Source organism: Nilaparvata lugens, chromosome 3, assembly GCF_014356525.2.
Source record: "Nilaparvata lugens isolate BPH chromosome 3, ASM1435652v1, whole genome shotgun sequence".
Lineage (NCBI taxonomy): Eukaryota > Metazoa > Arthropoda > Insecta > Hemiptera > Delphacidae > Nilaparvata > Nilaparvata lugens.
In genome coordinates, this window is record NC_052506.1 from 23,223,180 (window position 1) to 23,235,320 (window position 12,141).

A 12,141-nucleotide genomic window follows, 5' to 3' on the forward strand; every position below is an offset into this window, starting at 1 on the left:
CAGTGGAAATAGTTATTTGTATATCTAGAGTGAAAAGTACGACTTTTTCTCCCTGTGGGAAAAAGTTTGAAGCCCGAGGCGAAGCCAAGGGCAGCAATTTTCCTGAGGGAGAAAAAGTATTTTTCGCTCGTGATGTACACAACATTTTTTTATAGAAACTGCAAATAAAATCATTCTAATAACTTACGTATTGGTGACAATGATTCCTAACAACATAACCTAAATCTAAAACCTAAAAACCGGTCGTCTGATTGGCACTGCCGATTGCGCTATCTATCGGCAAAAGTTGTAACAATTATATCAGCTGAGCAGCTACCAAAAATGGCTGACTCCAGATCACGCGGTTCAGATTTGAATTGCAGATCAAAAATATTTGTTGGCTGGTATTTTGAATAGAATAAAATATTTTAAAAATTGTATAAATTTTTGTCATCTACTAATATTAAGAATATAATAATTATCATACAAACATATATTTCATGAGTTAATCAAATTTCTGGTTGTGGTATTGAATTCAGTTGACTCAATGACAGACACCTCTATTATGCTTTCTCATCTGAGCTTAGACTTTCTAACCTATTACAATGTAAGTTTCAAAATAGAGATGCTCCCCATGTTATTTAAATGGAGTCACTTTTACTCCCTAGGGAGTTTTTCTGTTTTTTACTACCGAGAGCGAAAAAGTGACACTTTAGTATTAGTTTTCAGGGAGTAAAGTAAGTACTTAGAACAGTAGGTGGAGGAAAAATTGTTTTGCATCTTGGGAAAATTATATTTCCAAGTTTGAAGGCTACTACAGTACATAGATACTATAGCCTACATAAAAACGTTTTTCTTAATACATAAAAATATAGTAAAAATGTTATTTTATGATATATCAATCTTAATGAGATTGTGGTACTCTTCTGAAAATTGTATAATTCTGAATGATTAAATAAATAATAAACTAATAATTAATAGATTGATATTCATGTTTGATGAAACATAGTATCTCTTTCAATGGCATTCAAATGGAACTTCAGTCAATTCAATCACTTATTTAGAAACGTTTTTGGGTAGGATTCTTTGTGAAAGCAAATGACCTGTGGATGTTAATGGACCTACATTATGGAGATAGGATCAATACAGGGTGTGGCTTTGTTGAAGGTAATGTAGGAGAGAGACAGAAAATACATTACTTCTACCTCCTTTCAGTCATTACAACATAGAAACATTTCTATCCTAGATTTTTGAGTTTTTTGAAAATTTGAACTACATATTTTCTGGTGATTTTTTCTTTAATGAGCCCTAAGTCTAAGCCGCATGGGCCTCAGGATTTTGCTTGAGTTTATCTAGTTGAATTCACCTAAATTAATTATCAATTAATATTGATAAATAAAATGAATGATATAAATTCAATGAATTGATTATTAATACATTTTTGACATTTCAATGAGAACTTGAACTAATTGTTGATCGGTTGTATTCGATTCACAAAATCGTGTACAATCCACAATTTCTGTTGAAAACCGGCATTTTTTATTTCATTGTATCCGCCATTTTGTTTATTCAACTGACAAGTTCAGGCAACACCCAATGAGCAACGAGTATATTTCGACCAATCACGGAGTAGTCATTCTAAGGCTCAACTCACACTAATGCGATTCAGGTCGAGAAGAGACTCGACTCTAGTCGAGAGCATGTGTATTCAAATGGTGACAGTCGCGGAGACTAGAATCGACTGGTCTGAGTGTCACCATTTGGAAACACATGCTCTCGACTAGAGTCGAGTCTCTTCTCGACCAGAGTCGCGTAAGTGTGAGTTGAGCCTAACTGACCCCCTCCCATCTATTTCGTGGTCCCTCTATCATTGTACCAATTATCACATTTCATGGTACCAATATCATTCCGTTCACTAAATTTTAATGCATATCATTAGTAAGACACTAGACGACTAGACTATCTAAAACACTGTTTTTCTCTCAGTTTCACAACTATTGACTATTTATTCAACTATTATTTTGAAAAACTTGATTATATGTGTGGATATTCTTCAAACAATTCATCATTTTATCACTCCCACAAAAACTTCAAACAATGTTTCTTTTTCAATTTACTCCCTTTTTACCGATTCAAAACCATTGTGATGGATGTATTATTCCAGAATAAATATTTAAATTTATCCATTGACCGTTACAAACTGAAGTTTATTAAAAACTTTCAACTATGATCGTCTTATTAATTTTGATGCATATCCTTTCAGAAAACAAAATAAAAATTGTCAGTTTTGCAAATTTTTAACTCTTTGTATACTTTAATAATTATTACATGGAGAATTTCATACCACTCAAAAATATTCTCAACTACAGTTTTGTTAATTTTATAACTTTCATGAAAGACTTGAAACTTTACATGACCATGCATTGCTGATGTGACAAACGTAGCCATATTTGGAAAACTCAATGAACAAAATTTAGAAAATGAAGAAATTTTGGTCTAGCGCTGGTTTTTCTTTTAAATATTGTGATGTTTATGACCTAATAAATGTAAATGACTGTTCCTAGAACTATTCGTAATTCATAGCTCTCGTGTTATAAGTACCGTAGCTAAGTAACCATGGATTTCCTCGAAACTTTTGATTGATTTACCACTTCCCTGAAAAACACATCCCTGGATAACCAGACGTAGACATACTTCAAACTATTGATTATTCTATTTCTCTGATGAAAAAAACCTGAAACTTTCCATAGATATCATTCAAACTATTGATTATCCCATCTCTCTCACAAATAACTTGAAACTACACATCCTACAAACTATTCAATTATTTTATCTCTTGCATAAAAACTTCAAACTACACTTTTGTCAGTTTACTTTCTGTTTTACAGAGCAAACCAGTGTCGATACTCGAATGATATTTCACTTTTATTGGCACAATATTTCTCCCAGGGGACATTGTCGCTGTTTTACTGCAGTGTGAGTGCAAGTTAGCGGAGAAGAGTGTAAGTGTAGGGTGCGAGTGAGAGAGAAAGAGGAGCTAGAGGGTTCAAATGTAGGGTAAGAGTGAGAGAGTGTAAGTGTAGGTGAATCTGCCCTTCTGCAGACTATCTCAGCCCTTCGTGTACTTGTGACATTAGACCAAATTTTTATGCGGGTCGGCTCTACATTATTGTCGTCAGTGTCTGGTTCCTTTTCTTGGCGCCAGATAGAGTGCTTACTTCATCAGGGACCAAGGAGAGAGAGAAAAAATGACAGTGTGTGTGAGAGAGTGAGTGAGTCTTATAAAGTCATCTATCATTTGTGTTGCTGCCCTTTTATGCATACAGTGACAGCGCCTCTGTTTTGGGGCGATTTTTTTCTTTGGCTGGATGATTTTGGCAAGCCTACTTGTTATTTGTGCCCTCACTATGCATCAGTGCGAATCTGATTTAGGTTTTTGTTTGGGTGGATCAAAAATTTCGTATAATGTTGCTGAAATTAGAAAAAACAATGTTAAATTAAATTTTCAATGAAATACATTATTTCGATATTTTATTTGCTATTTGCAAATATTTTTTGTGTGTTATTTAAGTAACTCTATAATTTGGAATGTTATTTTGGATTGAAATGAATTTTACTGGTCAATTTCACTTGCACTATAAATTTCACATATTCCTCATTATGAAAAACGTTGAAATTCAGATCGAATAGATGAGGATGTATTCAGAAATTGAGCAAATTTATTAGAGAACTGAATATTTTTGGTGAGAAATCAACTATCAGTAAATATAATCAGAATCATGAATAGAATGAAAAACGTCAATTTAAATTTTAGGTGTATAGAATATCAATCTTCAATTTGAGTTGGAAGTTGGAACATCATTGGCAAGACTGTATTTAGAACACTTTATCAGAGATGACAGAATTATTAATAAAATAATAGTTTTCTTTACTCTATGATTGTATTGAGAATATGGGCTAGAACATCATTGACAAGACTGTACAAACATTTTTTTACCTTTTCAGTCAATTGTTGAACTTAGTTGGTGCTTCTTCCTCCTCTACCTTCTCCTTATTCTCATCTTCTATCTCCTCCATATCCTCTTTCTCCTCCTTCTCCACTTTTTTCTCTTCTTCTTCACCTCTTCCTTCTTCTTATTCCCCTTCTCTTACTTCTATTACGTCTCATCCTTCTCCTCTTCTCTTCATTCTCCTGCTTCTTCTCCTCCTTCTACATCTGCTCCTCCTTCTCCTCCGAATAACTCTCTTTCAGTCACCTCATGTCCCCCTTTCTCTCTTCACTCTCCTCAATTTCTCCCCCACTTCTTTCTGTAAGTTGGTCAATAATTGTCTTTGCATTCATACGTCGATTTCCTACTATTACACCAGACACGAGTCACGTGTCCAACTGTCAAATCAACTGGGTGATATGCTAGCTCCAGCTGTTCCATTGTGGCGCACTTCACACTGCAGTTGTCTGTTCTATTCTTGCATTATCTATACATACATATCTATATCCATGTGCGTCAGGCAACAGGCACACAGCCAACCCTGTGTACATGTTATTTGTATATCTGTGTTGTGAATGCTGTAGGTATAGATGACATACAAAAAGGCTGTCTTTCTTTTTTATATCTATATAGTAAGGGTGGATAAGACAGTAGTATTCCAGCCTCCCTCTCTTATGTAGCCAAAACAAATACTGACAATATTTTACCTATGTAGATGGAATAAAAATGCTATAATATACACTTGGCTGAGGAGACAGACTAAATCTTTGAGGTCCGGCTTCTAAGAAACTTATTAGATATGAATTTAATCTATAATACTTATAGATAATAAGGCTAATAAGGCTTATTTTAGATATAATAAGTGTCCTATAAACTGCACCCTAGTCTTTTCCATAATGTTAGGAGAAAATTCAACATAACATTGCTAATTTTATTTGTTAGTAAAGGAAAGTTTTGTTTTTCAACAGAAAATATTAAAAAATGTATTTTCGAGAAATGTGAACTAATTATTTTCCGATATTCTGAAAAAATCAACTGTAAATACAGTATTTTGAATACACAGATAGCAGAATAGCTATTCTTCCTAGAGGCACTAGGAAGAAATCAAAATGTAGTGAGTGATTGATAGGTTTTGTTTTACTCCTGTATAGTTTCATTAGAAATTCAAGTTTGTACCTCGGTTTTTATGCATATAAATACGGGTTGTGGTGATTGGGGAAAGGGGAAAGCAAGTACACTTATGTCTACTCCTGGTCTGTATTTTTCTCCTACGCTGCATATCTGTAATAAAGATGAATAATACAGGTCTAGCCTGTGAGGGGTGTAGGGTGGTGCCTTCTGCTATGGTCCTCCCATCCCTCAGAGGGAGATTTCCGTTTATGGGTTAGGGCAGCAATCAGGAGAAGGGACCACACTCGAAGGGATGATACCTTCTCCTCTTCCCCACACTCTCTCTCACTCTCTCTCCCTCTAATGGCACATGCACCCTCCTCCTACCCTCCTGGAGTCTGGCTCCAGCTGTAGACTGATCAGCTTTCAGTCGGTTGCTGCGCTGACATTCGTGAAACATGTTTTGGAGAGGAGTGCGATTTAGTTTTTAGAAGTGCTCAATCGAGTGGAATCTAGTCGATTTACAAAGTTGTCTGTCAATCATTGACAAAACTGAGTGCGTGAAAACCGTGAACAGTGCCTCATTATATAGAAGAGTTGGTTTCATGTAAATATGATTTTATTGTGTCGTATCACAAGAAATGTGTTGTAAGCAAAGAAATTTTGTAGATTGGATATATGATCGATGAATAATGAAATTCATCGTGTGAAGAATTCAATGGATCTAGGAAGGAATGGAATAATTTTATGCATTCACTGTTCAGCCTTTAGGAAATCATAAGCAACTTTTGCATTTTAATTTTTGAATGACGTCGATTATATTTATTTACAAATTTAATTGAAAATTATGCTGATTGAGTACTTGTTTCATGAAAATGTAAAGTTATTGTTTGGTGAGAAAATCTGACACTAACACGCTGACACACTAGAACTAGAATGTGCATGTCTAGTATGTGTCATCAGCTGATGCTGGGCTTAATATCTGTAGCTGTACAAATACAGATATAAGCCTAGCATCAGCTGATGAAAAGTGAAATGCACGTGTTCGTGGCACTTGAGTCTGTACGCACATTTATAGTTAGCTGTTCTTGTTCAACAATTCTTTTTATGAATGCATTTTTTATGAAACAAGCGACATTGATTTTCATGTCAATATCACTTTGTGGTTGAAACGTTTTTCCATATTATTTTTCCTGCAGATGGTGAAATTGAATATATTGCCATCAAATAACCAGAATTTGGAGGGAATGTCAACTCTTCTTGTTGTTTCAAATTCTTCTGTTCAGTAGTGTATTCAGAGGCATTCAGTACTTTAATGACTTCCATATTACAGTAAAAATGGTATGATATTCGATGAATTTCACATTTATGTGATTGAAATGTTTTCCCATATCATCCTTCCAAAATATGGTTAAATTATTGTTATTAAATACTGTATATTGCTATCAAAGGAAGAGATTCAAAATGAATCTTTGCTCTGCTTGTTTCAAAATACTACTGTAATTGAATCGCTTTATCACATTCACAATCATTTAGAGAAAATGGTTTTCAACATTTTCTATTTCTCTGTTAAGAGGTAATTAGAAATCATGGTGTGTATATTTTTTCATATTAAATGCTTGAGCAGAAATACTCTTGCTTCAATATGCAATACCAAACAATTAAAAAAATAGTATTTTCATTTTTAACGTAGTGTCTATAAATTTGAATTATTAATAGAACACTACAGAATGAATATACTATTAACAGTTCAACTATAATAGTTCATTGATAGGCATTATGAAATCTTTTATCTAAGTTACTATGAATTTTAAAATGATTTTCTAACTCAGAAATTTTTCTTCTAAAGCTTTCAAAAATGGAACAGAATCCAGTAGGCCTAATCACAATTTCAACTTGAGCCTCATGAGACTGAAATGCAAATGGCGTCAGGGTGAGAATTTATTCAATTTTATCTTGTATTCCCACCGATTCGTGGCTTCCTGCATCTCATAGATTTCCACCTATTATTGCAGATTTCTGTCTAGAATTTATCCCCTGCAGCATGAATCTGCAATCTCATTCATTTTTGCAACCCCATAAGTTGGCAATTCTTCTATATTTGCATTGATTAGTTCTGTTGGTTGAAATGCTATTATGATCTTAGCATGATAATTTGTGTTCTTCAAATTTCAAAAGTAGAATACCGTACCTTAAACATTTATTTTTGAATTTCAACAATCATCTCACCAATGTCCATTATAAGAGGTCATTAGTTTCATCCATTTTATCACATTGTAATCACAAATTAATTTGTACATCAATTGATTCGAATTCGTCATTTTGATTGATGCATTACGCACATGCATATTTCGTCATTTCTAAATGTTTGGTACATCCCAAATTTGCTTGCATTTTCTTGAAAAAAATCAAAAACTTCTGAAAAGTCTTCTTTAGGAATAAGTTAAAACTTCTCAATTCACAACAAATTCAAAGTTCTATTTATCAATCGTGTTGAAACTTTATCTACTTTGTAAGCCTGTCATTAATTGTGAAGGTAAATGTAATGTTTTCTTATCAGTAAAATAGTCGTAAACGTATTTTGTCTCGTCAACATTGACCATGAAACCTTTTTAGAACACTGTTTTACTTTCCACTGTTTCAGTTTCCTTATTAGTAGACAAGTAATGTTTTTCATTAGAGTTATCACTTGAAAATATATCTTATATTAGTAGGCCTAAAGTGTTCTTCAATAAAGTTATCACTTTTGAATATTGTTGAATTTGTATAACGGCATCTAGAGATCCGCAGTACTGTATCAAAAAATAACCATTACAAGGATTGTTGGAAATATAGAGCAAAAATATTTATTTTTTTCAAAAGAAACCAATCTCAAACTGTGAGCTGAATAGGATCGTGTTGTCAATTCGTATATTGAAAACTTTGAGTTACAAATAATGTAAGTACCGTATTATCTACAATTAATTTTATTTCTCCATAAAGGACGGCAGAGAGCATTCACGGAAAAATATACGCCTAGCAAGCTAAGCCCACCTTGTGTGGGACTGTCTGTTTTGAGGGCCCAGGATGTGGAATGGGTTTGAAATTGTCGTATGTCTCCGGCATAGCCACACTGAATACCCATAGCTACTAAACTTCCTGGTGTTCCCCGAAAGTAAGACTTACATCCTCATAAGAAACATCCTCCACAAGGAGGATGAGCAACCTCCACAGGGTGTTCAATTTAAAACACAACCCGTTGCTCATTATTAGCTTGTACTAAATATATTTGGGTGAAACGGGTAAAATACTGTTTTCTAATGCAGGAATGACAGGAGCTGGAGTAGGGATACTATTTATTCCGTTGAACTAGTGGAGGGCAAGCATTTACAATAATTGAACGTTGTCTCAGGAATATGCTACAGTAATTTTTTGTTGTAAGGATCATTTTGGCCACCACGATCCCCTCATCTGTCCAGATTGAAGTATCTGTAAATAAATTATTGTTACTCACACACTGAACTACTGGTTGGGTTCTCTTATAAATTTAACAACATGTATTTATTCAATTATGGAGAGTTTACACACGATTAATTCCTCAAATGTGGTATTTTGTTTTTATTGAAGTTTTGTTGATTTTCCAATGCTGTCAAATTTATTGAAAATATCCAATGCTTTTCTGGTTTATGTATTCCACTCATTAGGCCCATGCATGTTCAAATTTGTCATGTTTATGAAATTATTCAATGAATTTAAGTCGACCATGAATATGCAAAAGATGGGAAACCTGACCATAAATTCAACCACCGAAAGCTTTTTTTCTTCTGTGGTCTATGTCTCTTGCCTGAGCTGCTCATAACATGGGCTTCAGCTACAAGACGATTATTGACTAATTGCTGTGGCAGTCGGTTCCTAAAATAAATTGTGCTTGCTAAAAATACTCATTCAGTTGAAAGAGAGATGTTACTCGTGCAGTGCAGCACTTCTATTAGAACAAGACAGAGCTGTTCTGTTCTTTTACACGCCAGGAGAGAAACATAATCTAATAGATGTTCTTGGAAGTTTCAAACAGCTTGCTTCTAAAAAAAATAGACTTCGATATTTTCCTTGTTGCCCAGTTCGGAGAAAAAAAATCGAATCAATGTGAAAAAACAAAGAGTTACTTATTTAGAAAGAAAGAGAGAAGTATGTTTGATTGGTGGAAGAAAAATTGAACCAAAATGTACGGAATAAAAGGTTTTGAATAAAACGTTCAAGATTGACTGACATGTGAATTTATTGATTCGTGACAAACTGGGATGTGAGACTTTCCATCTACACTTTTTTCAACTCGCAGTTATCATTTTCAAAAGTTTGTTTCATGTTTTTACAAAAGTTTTATTATCAATTTATCCAAATTTAAAATTGTTTTATTCTAATTTATATTTTCAGATTGTGATTTGGTGTTGAAATTGAAATGGACATAACCTATGTATAATATTTGGACAATAAATTTGAAACTAAATTAGGAGATTGAAAAAGTTTTGGACAATAACCTGTTTTTCTTTCTGGATCATTGTATTGTTTGTGCTAACCTAACCTAATAAATAAAAGTAAAAACGATTTGTTTACCTACTAGATCGCTGCGGATTAGCTTTAACCAAGGTACCTAGAATAGATATTCTAGGTATTCAAGGTACATTGGCTTTAACTATTATTTTGCCAATTCTGTCTATTTTCCAACAACTTTCATTGTACTTGCCGATAAATTCACTAATCTTCATTTGATTGTGTTGTTGAAAATCTTTCATATTTTTTATTTGGACTGTAGAACAAATTTGATAAGGGACAGTTTTGGGAATTGTGATTTTTCATATAAGTATAATAATTTTACATGAAAAATAATTAATTAAATAAATGAATGAATAGATAGATAAATAAATAAATTAATACCCTTGTAACTATTGTGGATAGGATGCTGCTGCTTTCAACGTCGCTCTTTCACTTTTTATGACACAATAAACCACTTTAGTATAATACAGTTCAGTTCATAGTACAGTAATATTGCATAGTGAAATCAACTCATAACCGCAATTGTGCTTTTCATGTACTGCAGTACGATTTATTAATGCATCTAATATGCAAAGTACTCCATGTTCGCAATTATCCACGCCTCTCAGCCAGCGAGCAATAGCAATAATAATTCCTCAATTAGATAAAGTTGTCGTGGATGAAATGCAAGAGTGAAAACAGTTCACGTCGAAATTATAATATCTGAACTCAAGCACTGATAAGTATTATTGTACATACTGGTACGCGAGATCATTATCAGTCATGAATCATTACTGTCATTCATTATTGTCATTTATTTATTAATTGTGTAGAGTAAACACTGCAATAGTCAGAAACGAAAAAACAGGCTATTGCCCCTTCTATTTCCTACTTTGGATCCTTTGGATCAAATTGTCTTCTGGAATATATCTTCTTTTCTCATTCTATTGTGTTGAATGTCTATTATAATGATTATTTGATAAATATTTTGTGTTGTAATTGTAATGCTGTTGTGTGTAAAGTTTTATTGTATTGTATTTTTATTTGAAGTGTCTTGTAATGTTGTTTTTTATTTAATGAATATTTCTAGACCTAGCACATCAATATTTTCTGGATCTCTCTTACATAGTTATCTAGTTATCTTTCTTTACTGTGCTCTGTTATTCTAGACTAGATCTTGAGAAATAATTAATTTACAATTTATTTATTAAAATCTAATGTAACAATATTATTTTTCACCATGGTCACTAGATTAAGGAGAAATATCAGGAGAGAAGAAGAAGATATATTTTTTCTAATTATTTTTTAGAAATACAAAATTAATTTTTCAATTCATTATTGAATAACAAGGAAATTTTCAAAATCGACATTCAATGTAAGTCGAATCGCAGAAAATTTATGAATCAGAATCAACCAACGTCTATTTTTATCGGTCTCTATCTGTACACCACTATGATCTCTTGCCTGTTCATAAAAAGTTCCATACAATTTCAACATCATTGAGATGTTTCGTGTTTTACTTGTAAGAATGTTGATGTTTTGCAATTTAAAAAAATCGTGTCTAATGCCTGACCGTAGGCTAGAATATTCTGGATTGAATTTTAAATTCAAATGAAGAAATTAATCAATCGCAATAGCTTCCTCCACCTCTCTCACGCATTCTTACTCACTCCCTCTCACACTTTCTTTTTTTTCTCTCTCTCACTCTGTCTTACTCTCTCACTCTCTCTTATATTTTCCATCGCAGGTATTACAATATTTGGTTCTCCTTGCAATGCCTTTAAGCTTGTAAGCATGATTTAATCCTTCGTATAGTGCTTTCACATTGCGTGACTTCCATTATCAACGTAGAAGAAAAATGTTTCTCCCAATTGCCCTCTGAGAGCTATATATAGTATTCCTATTAGGTCACGATATGCTTCATCTCTATCTGACATAGGAATCACCTGTCGGTAGACGCAAGATTTTAGATTAATTAAAAGAAAGTTTTGTTTGACGCAAATTGTTACAGATTTGACATTCAACAACATAGGCTATTTCGTTTTGTTGATGAAGGAAAGTGTACAATATTTGGTACTCTTTTGTCTGACATTTTGATACTCTTTTTTTTGCTTGGGCATTTTGGTTTCTTCAAGAATCGAATAAAATAATTTTTGATAAACAGAAAATGATGTTTTTGTTAATATTTATTCCATTTTTTCTATTGTTTTTGTTATGTTTCCTATATCGCGATATGCATATTTTTTATTGATCTTCCTTTCTCATTTATTAGTTCTTCAAATTGAATCTTATCTTACTTATATATCCTCGTTATATTTCACTGTTCCTTTGAATGGAATACTTCATTTTTTATTCAATAGTTTCTCTCTCACCTTCTTGCATTTATCTACTCAACCGCTTCCTGGTGGTTCGGAACCCACCTAAAACTGTTGGTCCATTCATCTCTCATCATCATCCGCCTCATTACCCACACACAAGCCTAGATCTCATGTGGGCTTCACCCTCAGAAAAAAAACATTCTCATAATAATTCAGTTTGGTTTATTCATACAATT

The 12,141-nt window shown here is 33.2% G+C and overlaps 1 protein-coding gene across 4 annotated transcripts in view; it reads left to right on the forward strand.

Annotated features, from left to right (window-relative positions):
• Positions 1 to 12,141, forward strand: part of LOC120350362 (rho guanine nucleotide exchange factor 12-like) — an 84,847-nt gene that overhangs the window by 43,985 nt on the left and 28,721 nt on the right. The window lies entirely within an intron of this gene.